The sequence below is a fragment of the Pleurodeles waltl genome, chromosome 6 (genome assembly GCF_031143425.1).
Source record: "Pleurodeles waltl isolate 20211129_DDA chromosome 6, aPleWal1.hap1.20221129, whole genome shotgun sequence".
Classification (NCBI taxonomy): Eukaryota; Metazoa; Chordata; class Amphibia; order Caudata; family Salamandridae; genus Pleurodeles; species Pleurodeles waltl.
Window position 1 is genome coordinate 481823839 of NC_090445.1, and position 14168 is coordinate 481838006.

Genomic DNA, 14168 nt, shown 5'->3' on the forward strand with positions numbered 1-14168 from the left:
TGATGCGCACGCTTCAGCTTGCAATAGAGAAGCATCGGATGTTTCTATTGGAAGCGATTGAAAGTTTGAATCTGTTCATTCCCTTCCATATTATTTAAGGAAATGAGTTTGGAGTTGGAACCATAGGTTGGCATATGTCTGGTGACAAATAGTTTGCACAGTCATTTTCTAGAGGTTAGCATTTGAACTTTAATTATAGTTGTGATTTGGAGTCAAGTTTACACACACTATAATGATATAAATCAGTGATTTACCTTCAGGCAGAAGACTGTGGTCTACTTACCTCATATCCAGAAGCAAAAGATTGTCCACCATCTGTTATTGGGTCATGCACATATCTGTAAATGCAATACAACAAAAATCTAAATACACTGTTCCAAAAGACAGAGACAGGAAGACGGAGAAGTCTTAATTCTAGGAGCAAGAATCCTCACACACCCGAATTCATCAGGAAAAGATCTCCGGCAAAGAGCCCCCCTATGGGGGGTGCCCGTCAGACATTGCAGCGCCGGTCTGACGAGGAGCAATTCTGATGATGAAGCATGACACCCATTCGGGTGTGTGAGGATTCTTGCTCCTAGAATTGGGACTTCTCCGTCTTCCTGTCTCTGTCTTTTGGAACAGTGTATTTTGATTTTTGTTGTATAGTATTAACTGAGGGAGGTCATACACTGGACCATTATTCCTCCCTATACCTCCATTTGTGATCATATCTGTAAATGTACATAATTGACAAATAGTATCTATTAGAGAACAGTTAAATATAATGAGTGAGCAATAAGAAGAGAAGTAAATGCCAAGTCCATAGAAAGTAAGATGTGTATAATTTACTTAAAACTGCTATATAGAAAAAGGTTAAAAATACAAATAAAAAAATAAAGGTTATGTATGTATGTTTATAGTGTTTAACCACACAAGCATCCAGTGATGTCCGAAGAAGACGAATCAGGGATTTGGCCATGGAAGTTTTATCTCTGTCCCCATCCCTGTTCCCCCTCTCCAGTCTGCTCATAGTTAGGTTGACAGTTCCAACCTTGAGAGTCCAGACTGATGGCATTGGAGACCTTTGCTGTCTACTCCTGAGAGAAACAATACAGTATTACAGATAGATCTGACAGTTACCTACAGAAACTATAATGATAATTACATTGGGATAAACAAAAATGAGGACAGTTTGATGGGATCACCTAAAGTGGCAGCATATAGCTTGGATGTTGGATATCCAAAGACTTAGGTTGACCATCAGGAAGTGAGAAGGACGGAGGGAAGAGGCCATGGTTGGTTGGTCTCTCACAGGACTTCTCCGTGGCTGCAAGTTTCCATTTCTAAGAGGTGCATTTTTTGTGACTTTGCAGAAAGTGTTAGTGTGACTGTAGGGAATTTATTCCTCTCATTTAATCACCCTAGATTTGTAGCTTTTTTTTAGTATCCATTGTTTGGTCTTTCACTGTGAGTGAGTCTCACTACCTGAGTCTCACCCATGGTAAATTCTATAGAAATGGACTGCCAGTATTTTCCTTTCAAGACAAGGTTGCTGCTGTGTAGCTAATTTAAGAAGTGCTGGGCTGGTTACAAACAATCATGTGAGGACACACATGTGCACCTAACTGTGGACTGAGCATGCGAGACTGCCTTCTAGTGCAGCCCAGTATCTGCACATAGGGAGGCTGTCACAGTAGTGGCCTTTCAAGGATTGCTGCTGACCTAGTTTAGACCTTATAATGTCGGTGGGCTTTCATTGTGTTGGTCTGTAGTGCTTAATGAAAAGACATTGTGCTCAATGCATTATACCTTATGGGCAAAATCCTCGCCACCACGGTGTTGCCATACTTAGTCCTAGAGATACTGGTCTGGTATCAATTTTTAGGTAAATATATCACACAGAGTGAATATCCACTGTCCCTTCAGTGATAACTGTACTCCTTATGTAAGTTTAAGAACTGTCATATTTCCCTGGTTGATCAGCAATCTGATTCTAAGCCTTTGTGCTAAGGTAGTTACTTTGCTGCCCATATATTTAAAGGCTTCTCCACACAATAGAACATCTGTGTCTGCTAATTAACTCTTAACAACCTGGCTTGAGCAGGTTCATGTTCACAAAAATAAAGGAGAAAGTCCAGACCCATGGAGCTGACCAGAAAAATGGGTCCCCTTTGACATTTTGGTGGGAAAGGACTGGACACCTGTGTTAGCTGGGGGCAGCGCTGAAGCTCCCAGGTAAAGTCCTTCCATAGACCACTTGAAATTGCTATCTTAAAACACCCAGAATGCTATGCAGGGGGATTGGATTAGGGATCTAGTGAAAACGTGGCACCCTAGGATTTGGCCAGGGTTGCCTGGCTTCTAGAACTTTACACCGCCACTTAGAAACCCCTGCACAAGGGAGAAGACAGTGGACCTGAGAGTAATTGTGGCAGGAGAAACCACCAGAAGCCAATGTAAGGATTCACTGAAGGGCTTTAACTGTAGCTTGGTGTTCTGCAAGTTGGCAGTGGAGGGGTTATGGGAAGTTCCCCCCAAGCAGGAGGGAATATCAGGAACCTAGGCAGAAGACAGGTCTGGCAAGGCAGCAGGAAAAAGTAACGTTCAATTTGTATAGTGAGAATTAGTGCAGAAGCCATAGTGCCAACAAAAAGTGAGCATAGATACAAAAAGTCTAAAAAGACACTGTACAAAACTCATGGGTGTTACAACAGTTAAACAAAGTATTAAGGGGATTGCAACAGTTTGATCTCCATTGGTGCTTCCATACACAGTAGTGAGAGAACACACATATAGATTCTCATTGATTCAGTCAAAGATTGTGAAGTAGAAGTGGGATTTTAGGCAAGTACAGACCCAGCAAAAGCAGAACTGATTACTTTAGTTGGTGACTAATATTGGGGACCCCACTAATTTAAAACAGATGTGGTGCTCTAGTCGGACCCCACTATTTATTCCAGGTCAAAACGTCAATTCCTCCCTTTGTTTTTCACTAATTTAACTCATATGGAGTGATTGTATATAGACTGGTACAATCCCTTTAAGATTTGTGTGTAACTATTGTAACAAACTTAGAGGGGCACCAGAGTACTTGAGAAAAGATGGCTGCAGCTTGAACGAGCTTCCATGACCAATGACTATAGTTGGGTCAAAATGTCCTAAAAATATGCACTGTGGCCAGAACCTGCCCCTCTAAGAAAGCCAGAATGCCTAGGGCACTGAATGGTGCCAATGTGACTTCCAGCAGCTGTCCCGGTGCGCCACCCAGGTCGGAGGGAAGTGCAGCCCACAACTTACCTATTAGACCTAAGGCCACAGCACCCCGCCAGCTGTGATTGTACCTGAACCCCGTTCTTTGTGGGGTCAGTGGAGGACCTTAATTAGTCGTGGGATGGCCAGTGGGAGTAATGTTCAACTTTGAGCTAAGAGGAAAGAATTGAGCCTGGGCCTGACTTCTTTGCCAGCAGGCTGGCTGCGCTGTGCAACAACCGTACTCATAATGGCATAAACATTGAGTTGCCTATTTCGCTTAATATGAGCTGCTGCCGAGTTGCAGTCAGTGGCCCATAAGCAGCTGAGGGTGTCCTCTCAGGTATCACCTAGAAATTCAGCCTTTGAAGTGGTGAGCTCCCGGGGGAGCGCTGGGGTCCAATGTTGCGCACTCTGAGTGGCTTCAGTAGAAGCATGACTGATATATCTGGCAGCACTGTGAACTGACTGGCAGCAGCTCCACGCTGCTCCTTGAGGCACAGACTGGAAACTTTATGTTTGATGGCTGGGCCCAGAACACTAACTATCGACTGGCAGTTGCAGGACCTTTAGGGTCACATATACTTCCACCAGGGTGGCTGACATGGTGTTGGCCCTTAAGTTCCACAGTTTCCACAATGGGCAAGACAGATGCTAAGGAAACAGGCTAGCCATTGACTCCAGGAAAGGGATTTGGATGCGGGATAGTGGAGCAGAGAGTGGACAGTCTGAGGTGGTCGAGGATGCTACTCAAGATAAAGATGTTAAGTCCTTATTGTTGGGCATGATGGAGAGTTTTCCATCTGTGGATGGGAAAACACACCCCCTGACATAGTGGTGTAACATTACCCCCCCAGCTCCCGCACAACAGGGTGACCCCAGAGCTTCAGGAGCCCCCTCAGCACAGCTGGCACTGTGCATGGATGGCAAGCCCCTGGCCTGAGAGCTCCTGACTGGGTCAGGGGGTCCTCTCCAAGTACTTTGCAGTAGGGTCCCCTCAAGCTTTGTTACACCACTAGCCTGACACACTGGATGGTTGCAATGAAAGACGGCTTGGATAATCAGGGCCCGTAAATAGGCATGACGGAGCACCCTATCTACGAACTGGACGGTGACATGACCACACTTCATAAACTGCAGAAGGAAAAGGCTGGAGCACTAGAGCTCATTAAGCTTCCCAATGAAGTTCTGAAGGCCAGGCCCAATGGAGTCGGAGCATGCTTTCTGTCTTTGGTATCCCTGAGTCAACATGGATGTGTAAAGTGGAGGACTACATAGAAAACATGCTGGTTCCAATGTTTGGCAGGGGAACCTGTTGCAACTATTCATGGTGGAGAGGGCACCCTACTCCCTTGGCCTCAGACCAGTCATGGGTGCTCTGTCTTGTCCTATCATTGCAAAATTGCTCTGCCATCGGGACAGGGAGAAGAAAGACCTACCACACGCAGGTGCCATGATTTCCATTTACCCTAACTTCACAGACTATCCAGGAAGCACATCACAAATTCACGCCTGCTAAAAAGGAACTACAGGCTCTAGAGATCCAGCTTTTCATGCTGTACTCAGTTTGGCTACTCTTTCGAATGGATGGCAAGACACAGATTTTTGTGCACCTCCCAAGCTACGGTGAGATCAATCACACGCAGGTGCCAAGATTGCCATTTACCCTGACTTCAGGCAGTGTGTCCAGGAGTCACGCCCCAAATTCATGCATGTAAAAAAAAAGATGCAGGCTCTAGAAATCCAGTATTTTCCATTCAGTACTCAGCTTGGCTGTTCTTCTGAATGGATAGCAAGACGTAGATGTTCATAGACCCTTGGGATGCAGCAACATTCATAAAGAAATATGCCAAGAAGAAGCCTGGTACTCATAAGCAGGGGTCCCCAGATAGCTTGTGCGTCCTTAGTGATGTGGAATGATTACTTCTGGGGTGGAGACATCTAGATAACGACAATCATCAGCAGACATAAAGACACTTAAAAGCTGCTGAGAATATTTGGACTGTCTCTGGCCGCTCACATGAACTTGCTGGCAGTGTGCCTATTTGCATGGAACTCACTTGTTCAGGTTCTTGGATGGTGGCAGAACAGGATAAGCTTTACATTAGGTCTTATATATCTTCATATACAACAATATCCATTGTTAGTTCTTTTTTGAATAGCATAATTTATCCATGTGTGCTTTTCACATATTAATTTCAAAATATGACATAACAATACTCGATTATTGTGGCTTATATTCTTGATCTTTGATTTAGAAATAGAGGATTTTTGTATGTGAAGATATATAAGATCTATATGTAAAGCTTATGCTGTTTGACACTTTGGCCTCATCATTGACGTTGGCGGTAAATGCCTCTTACCGCCACAGTGATGCCCGCCAGCATACCGCCGCCATATGTGTGACAGGCTGGATTGTAAATGTAATGGTGTCCTCCTGTCTGTGTTTCCTCTGCAGGTCAGCGGCCATCAGAAGAAGGGACTGTGGTGTGCCATCGCCAACAACGTGCGGACCCTGGGGGTCTACCGCAGATAGAGCACCCACTGTAGGAAAAGGTGGGAGGAGCTGAGACTCTGGGCTTGGAAGACCGCAGAGGCCCAGCTGGGGATGGCCTCCCAACAAGGGCGTGGTGCCCGTCAGAACCTGACCCCGCTGATGGCCCGCATACTGGCGGTGGCCTACCCTGAGCTGATGGGCACTTGAGGGCATCACAGCAACCACAAGGGCATGTTCAGTGGGCGTTACAACTATAATTGGTAAGTGGCCTGGGATCCTGGTGGTGGGTGTCAGTTAGTGGGTGCCCCTTAATGCCAGGTCAGAGATTGCAGCGTGATCCAGCTCAAGGGTTATGGTTGTATTGCTAGATCTGGTAACACAGCTAGGTTGCAATCCATGTCAGACAGGGCTTAGTGACTCCCAGGAGGGGTGCAGTTGGCGGCTGTTGGCTCTCATCTTGCTGAGGTACCTAGCCAATGGAATGCCAGTGCGATGCATGGTGCTCAATCCTGATCTGTGTGTGTGATGGTAATGTGTTTGCCATCTACGGTGGTGGTACTGTATTTGACCCAGTGCTCCCTTTCTCTCTCTCCCCCCTTTATTCTTCTCTCATCCTGTCCATGTGTGCATTAGCATCATCTGTCGGAGGAGCAGGGGCACTGGCGATGGAGAAAGATGCATCCGACAGGACCTAGGAGGTAGCGTCCACCGACGCCGAGGGGACCAGTGGGACGGAGGGTGAGGGAAGCACGACGGCGGAGACATGAGGTGACAACACTAACTCTGATTCCTCCTCCGATAGAAGCTCCCTGGTGGTGGCAGACACCTCTGGGACCACCCCAGCTACAGGTACAGACGCCACCCCCTGTACTAGCAGTGCCCTCCCAGTAGCCCCTCACCGGGTTTCACGTGCCCGCTCACCCAGGAAGGTGGGCATCTCCTTTGCCTCAGGCATCTCAGGTCCTGCCCCAGTGAGCCCTGCTGCCTTCAGTGAGGAGGCTATAGACCTCCTGAGATCCATCTCTGTAATCTCTGTAGTGCAGTCAACCATTGTGAATGCCATCCAGGGGCTGGCATCCCAGATACAGCAATGCATTGCATTCCTGGAGGGCATTCACAGTGGATTTGCAGCCCAACAGAGATCGATCCAGGCTCTGGCCTCCTCTCTGATGGCAGCCATTGTCCCGGGTCCTACCGTCCCTCCTCCATCTACAACTTCCGAGTCCCAATCTCCTCAACCCCAATTCATTCCATGCACACATACAGACAAGCATGCACACAAAACATCACACAAGAGTGGCACAGACAAACACAGGTAGCACACTTCAGACCACAAGCACTCACACAAACAACAGACAGTTGCACACACAACAACATCCACTGCCTCCACTGTCTCCCCCTCCTCCTCCTCACTCACTGTCACATCCGCACTCACACCTGCATGCACTGCATCTACAGTCGCCACCACCACCACCATCACCACACCAAGCAGCACACACACCTCACTTGCAGACACTGACACAACATCCATCCACGTGTCCCCTATTTCCTCTCCCACCCTGCAATCCCCCCCACCTCCTAAGCGACACAAACGCATGCACACAGACACCCAACAGCCATCCACCTCACATCAGCACACTGCCCATGCACCTGCACCCAAGTCCAGCAGACATACTCCTCCAACAACCACTCCCTCAACCTCCACTCCAATCCCTCCTCCCTCATCCCGCCACACCGTCTCTAAGAAGCTTTTCCTTGCCCAACCTGACCTTTTCCCTTCCCCTCCACCCCCGGCCTGCCCATAAGAGCAGGTTCTCAACGACCCCGCCCAGCACCCCAGCCAAACAATCCACAGGGACAGTGGAGGCACCTCCTAGTCGTGGAGGAAAGAAAGGAAAGGATCCCACTCCATCACCCAAGAGAGGGAAGGATGTCACTCCACTACCCAAGAGAGGGAAGGATCCCACTCCACCACCCAAGAGAGGGAAGGATCCCACTCCACCACCCAAGAAAGGGAAGGATCCAACTCCACCACCCAAGAAAGGGAAGGATCCCACTCCACTACCCAAGAAAGGGAAGATTCCCACTCCACCAACTAAGAGAGGCAAGATGTCTCCTCCAATAGCAGTGGGCAAGGAGCCCTCACCTCCAAATGGGACACAGCAGCCCTCACCTCCAACTTGGACACGGCGGCCCTCACCTCCAGCTGGGACAGAGCAGCCCTCACCTCCAACTGGGACACAGCAGCCCTCACCTCCAGCTGGGACACAGCAGCCCTTACCTCCAACTGGGACACAGCAGCCCTCACCTCCAACACAGTGCATGTAGGCCACCCTCCAGGGACTTTTGTACAAGGAGCCCCCTGCAGAACCCGTAGAAAGTTCCCACCTCAGAGACTGTGACCTTGCACTCCTCAGCAATGTGAAATGGCATGGAGCCCCCCAGAACCAGTGGGCAAATTCTCCATCTCAGAGACTGTGACCTTGCACTCCCCAGCAATGTGAAATGGACATGGAGCCCCCTCCAGAACCAGTGGGCAAGTTCCCCACTTCAGATGAGGTGCCCCCCACCCTCCTTCCCTCTGAGGTGCCTGGCCATTCCCAACATGACGCCCCTGCACAGTGAAGTGCGGGTTTCATCAGGGAGCAAGTTGGGCCTTGAACTGCGCCCAGTGGCCATGTAGGCCTTTTGTACTTTGAACTGGCCATTGGCCCTTTCTGAACAATGACTCATATTTCTCTTGTCACATGGACAATATGGTGGCTGTTGGCATCAAGTTACACTATCAGCTCTAGCTAATTGTTGTTCTTGCATTATTATGACGTGTGTCCTGTGAGACTGGTTTTCCTCTGCAGCTGGTTGTGTGTATGGTGTGTGTTGTGCATGTGTGTCACTTTCCTTTTCCTCCCTCCCTCCATTGTGTGCTAGGTGGCTGTACTCACTGTCGTTGTCGTCAGCGGCATTAGTATTCCAGGTGGAGCATGGCATAGATGAGCATCGGGAAGACTTGAAGTTCTGGTTTCATGATGACATTGGTCTTCTCTGTGTCTCTGATGGTGAGACTTTCGTCTTCTGTGTTCTGTTTCTGCCAGGGTTTTGATGGCGTTGGTACCGCCCCAGTAATCGTGGCGGTTTGCTATGTCCTAATATGGTGGGCAGTACCTTGTCTTCAGCTGGGCTGTTGATGGCTACCGCCGTGGTCAGTGGTTTTAACACTCTGGCGTTTGGTGTGGTACATTGGCCGTCTATGGGAGTTATCACCGCAGTGGTCATAATTTGGTGGTAATTACCGCCAGCCTGTTGGCGGTATTACCACCACTTTAACAGTCACTGCCATTGTCATAATGACCACCTTTATGTCTTAGGTAGAATGAAGAGGTTCAATTGAAAATTCAAATGTGTATGATGGTATGTTTAATGAAAATGTTTTAGGTAGAATGAAGAGGTTCAATTGAACATGTAAGTGTGTAAGATGGTATGTACGGTGAAAATGTTGTGGGTGCAATATGTATTTTAATTTGTGGAGTAATGTGCAACATTGATTTTTGAGAACTTGTCTATACAGTAAAATGAAAATATTTATGATTAAACATTTGTTATTGTCAATAAAGATATGAAATACCGATTGTGTCTGAACCATAACTCTCATATGAATTGAAATGTTAAATGAGTAAGGTTGCTTGGGTTTTGTTTTTTATTTTTGCAGTGGCCTACACCAGACACTATTGACATTTAGCCATTCCATTTTCTTAATGGAGCTCTCTACATTTCAATTTTCTAATATAAGTTATAGGCAAAGTATGGATTGGTATTGTACATCTACGTACAAGTCAGGATGTTTGGTTAACAACTAGATGAGTAATATAGAAAAAGAAAAGTGCACGTTACTTAGATTTAATCTTCCGTTGAGTAGCATTTTCAGTTCTGAGATATCCCATGAGCACATCCACGGGAATTCTATTGTCTTACCTTCCTGCTGTAATGTTTTACTGTTACTAATTTCATATCTATTCGCCAAGCGTGAGATCTATTGATGGTGAAAATAGATTATAGAACTATAGTTCTCTCAATTGGAGGGATGAGGGTTACAGTTCAAATAATGGACGGGCATGGGGATCTAGGAAAAGGTTGAGAATGTGACAGACACAGCATTTAGCCATTCCCATGGGCAAACCACATCTGTCAGGGAAGGAAGATGACATTAAGTTAGAATAATTTGAGCATCCTTAAACAAACCACGTACTGTTTTCAAATTAGTTACCGATGCTACAATGCAAAATAGAGCCATGCACAGTTGAAAAGTATTTATAAGAATAAAAAATTAGATTGCATAAATATGGCACAACTGCTTCTTGGCATTTTCCAACGAAGGGCAAATGCAGAAGCCCAATGAGGTTCCTTGCAGAGGAGAAGACCTATTGAATGTGAACAATAGTAGAGGAAAACAGCTGCAGAATGAGGAGTGTACCCCATGTAGGTATCATTAGTTAAAGAGCAATTTAATACCACTCTCAGGCAAGTAGCAGCAACAATACTATATGATTAATCACCCAAACATTAAACATACAAGTTTAGATTTTCCTGTCTTGTGTGCCATATTAATCACTTTGCTTTTGTCACTAAAGCGACTAATCGGAATTATACAAAAATCACCTGTCTGCACTCCACGCATTTCTTTTTCCAGTGGAAGTAAATAGCCCTAGATCGACCCTTGCCCTCATCATCGTTGTTGTGGACCAGACATTTAGATTTGTTTTCTCCTGATTAGAGACAGACTTGCTGACCAGAAAAAAGGCATTGAACTTAGAGCTGCCTCAGACCTAAGAGGTCTTAGAAGTACCTGGAAATGACAGGTAAAGAAACATTTGATGGCATCCAGATAAGTGGCCAATCAAGTATGTCCCCTAGACAGCTGGAAACATGAGTCCCTTGGCCAGAATGATCATCCAAACATTACATAAACAAGTTTAGCTAATTTCATTGCAGGCTACCATTATGCAATAAACCTTTTATTGCTGCCCCAACATGCAGTCCTTTAAACAACGCACGTACATCATAAAGAAAACATTCAAGTATAGAATATTTAACATCATAACATCCTATAACTACATGTCACCAAGCATCTTCCTCTCTTATTCCAGGCTCCTACACAGCTAAGTATTATGCCCTTACTTGTCTTGATGTTTGCGTATTATTCACCTAATTGTTAACCTTTTCAGCTATTAACATAATCAGTGATACCTTAATAAGGTAAGTTTACTTTTTCTTTTGCTTATCCCTACCAATTTACAGTCAGGCTTACGTCTTTTATTTGAGGTGCCCCACTCTTAAATGAAGCAATTGCTTAGCGATGGGCTGCCCCTGTCCCTTTCTCCCCCCACCCCCAAATTGGTAATCATTTATAATTGCGATATTGGAGCCTGCGCGTCTTTCAAGCAATGCGCAGACTGAGAGAGAACTCTGATTAATGAGGATATGTTTAAAAAGTTCCTTGATAAGGAACTAAAGTCTTCTCTTAAAGAGGTTATGGAAGCAGCCTTCGCAAAGAGGAAAAGGGTTTCCCCGCCGGAGGAGGACAATTTTCCAGTCTCAAAAGAAGAGACCCCTCCTTTAGTAAAGAAGGGAGGCAAGTTTAAAAAAAAAAACTAAGCAACATTGTTTAATGGGCGGCCTGAGCGCCGTGAAGGACCATGTCAATTTCTTCAACAGCCTGAGTGCCGAAAGAAGCCATATTCAATCACTAGGTAGCCTGAGTCCTACAAATGAGTGAGGTGCCCAGAGCGGCACACATAGCAAAAGAGACCATGTTGGCACAAATGATACAGGTGTCTCCCGTGGCACAAAAAGAATGAGTAGCCTTCATGGCACAAGAGACAACAGTTTTGAAATCAGATGATGAACTGTCAGGCTATAGTGATATGGCTGATGAGATAGATGAATATATTTTTTGATCGATAGAAGCTGCTAGAAAACGACTTTCTGGAAGAAGATTGAGACCACCCTCTAGCTCTAAGGCTATAAGGGACCCTTCAGGTATGGAAATGTTTAATCTGACCCGCCATGGCCACCCAAAGAGCTAGGACTGGTGGCCTATGGACCATGTGATGGCCTTTATTAAGTTTTGGATCCGCAAGTCCCTTGATCAGGAGAGGCAGAACTTGATGAGTGCGGAATGCCCCAGACCATTCCTAGACAATAATTCAGGGATAACACGCAATTTGGACCCGGAACTACTGAGTTTCCTTTTTAGATCATGATAAGATCCCAGGAAAGGTCTTGAGCATTGCCTAAAACAGTGTCAGAACAGGTTACTTAATATCCTGGGTCGCTGGCACGGATCTTAGACATATCTGAGGAAACGTCCTTTAAGGGCATCCTTGCAGACTTAGGCCCTCATTCCGACCCTGGCGGTTTCAAACCGCCAGGGTGGAGGGCAGAGGAAGCACCGCCAACAGGCTGGCGGTGCTTCCCGGGCCATTCTACCGCCGTGGTCAGAAAAGGGGAACCAGCGGTTTCCCGCCGGTTTTCCCCTGGCCCAGGGAATCCTCCATGGCGGCGCTGCTTGCAGCGCAGCCATGGGGATTCCGACCCCCTTCCCGCCATCCTGTTCCTGGCGGTAAAACCCGCCAGGAACAGGATGGCGGGAACGGGTGTCGTGGGGCCCCTGGGGGCCCCTGCACTGCCCATGCCACTGCAATACAGCAAAGAATTAATATATATAATTCAAAAACAAAATAATTTAAATTACATTCACAATTTTCTTTTTACTGCACCTACATTTATACACATATTGCAGGGGGCGCTACAAGGCTTTTTTTAGTCCAGCACAATGGGAAACACTGGCATGGGCAGTGCAGGGGCCCCCTAACAGGGCCCCACAAAGATTTTCAGTGTCTGCTTTGCAGACACTGAAAATCGCGACGGGTGCCACTGCACCCGTCGCACCCCTGCAAATCCGCAGGCTCCATTTGGAGCCGGCTTCCTCTTTGCAGGGGCTTTCCCGCTGGGCCGGCGGGCGATCTTTTGGAGAATGACCCCCTTAGAGCTTCTACGTGGCTGGAGTCAGTGGGCATTATGGCTCCTTGGTAATGCTAACAGCAGCCTGATTGCTGAGAGAAGGAGAGCTATCTTGATGAGAATCAACCCTAAGTTGGGTGACCTTGCCAAAAAAGGGATTCCAGGGGATCCAAATGGACTTCTCTTTGGCGGCAATTTTATTAAGACCTTAGGGAAATATGTCTCAACATTCCCTGCCTTTAGTAAGGCACAATTCAATATGAGAAGAATGTTCAATAAGAGAGCTTTTGGAAGGGGTGACAGGAGGGACCTGGCTATCAGTCATGGGATGCAAAGGTCCTAATATTACAGACAAGACCAGCACAGGTATGGGTGAAGTTTCCAAACAAACAACAGTTTCTACACACAAAGAGGTCGAGGATCCCAGGCAAGAGGCATCAGGGGCAGTTCCCAAGGATGTGGAGACCAAAGTAAGTCCTCCTATTGGCCGGCTATAAGAAAGGACACATGGGTGTTAGGGTCTGTAAGAGGCTTCAAAATAGAGTTTCCTCAACCCTCATATCAGAATTCTCATCCAAGAGAATTAACACTGACTCAGGATAAACTGGCATTGGTGGATTCTGAGTGTTAGAAATGGGGATTCTAGTTGGCTAGGGTATGCACCTAAGCCAGGCAGAACCCACCCACTCTGGTCAAGGAGAGGGAGTTATACAACCAGAATAACCCCTGTTCACTTCCTTGGTAGCTTGGCATGCGTAGTCAGGCCTATCCCACAGGCAATATGTAAAGCGATTGCACAACACACATGGCGCAATAAGTACACCACAAAGGAAACACAACAACAAGTTATATAAAAATAAACTGTATTGCATAAAATATCATTAGACCAAAAATTACACGTATCACTAATACTCTTGTACACAAGCAGTTGTAACAACATCACACAGGTCACTAGTACTATGCAAAAATAAGCAGTAGTCAGGTGAACATATATGTTACTGGTTATTCTGCAATACAAGAAATAATCAGGTTGTCATTATCACCAAACATGCATCTATCAGGATAAACAGATTAGATCACTAAAATAAATACACCTATCAGGCTAAACAGAATAGATCACCAACATAAATGCACCTATCAGGAAGACATTTCTCCCAGGTCATATATCTTGAGTGTCCTGTGAAGTGCACACCTCGCATTGTACCATAAATCATGGGTGATCCTCTTTTCCTCAGGGAATGTGGCACTTCTGCACGCTTAGTCTAGGTAATGTGGTAATTCCTCACTCCAAACGGGAACGGGACCTCTGTTGAAGCGCTCGTTCATCTCAAATCAGATTAGCGTCTCACTACTCCAGACGAAAAGGAAGACGAAAATGCCCCTGGCAGTATTGGCTGACGGGGAAGCCCTCCGGGGTCTCTCC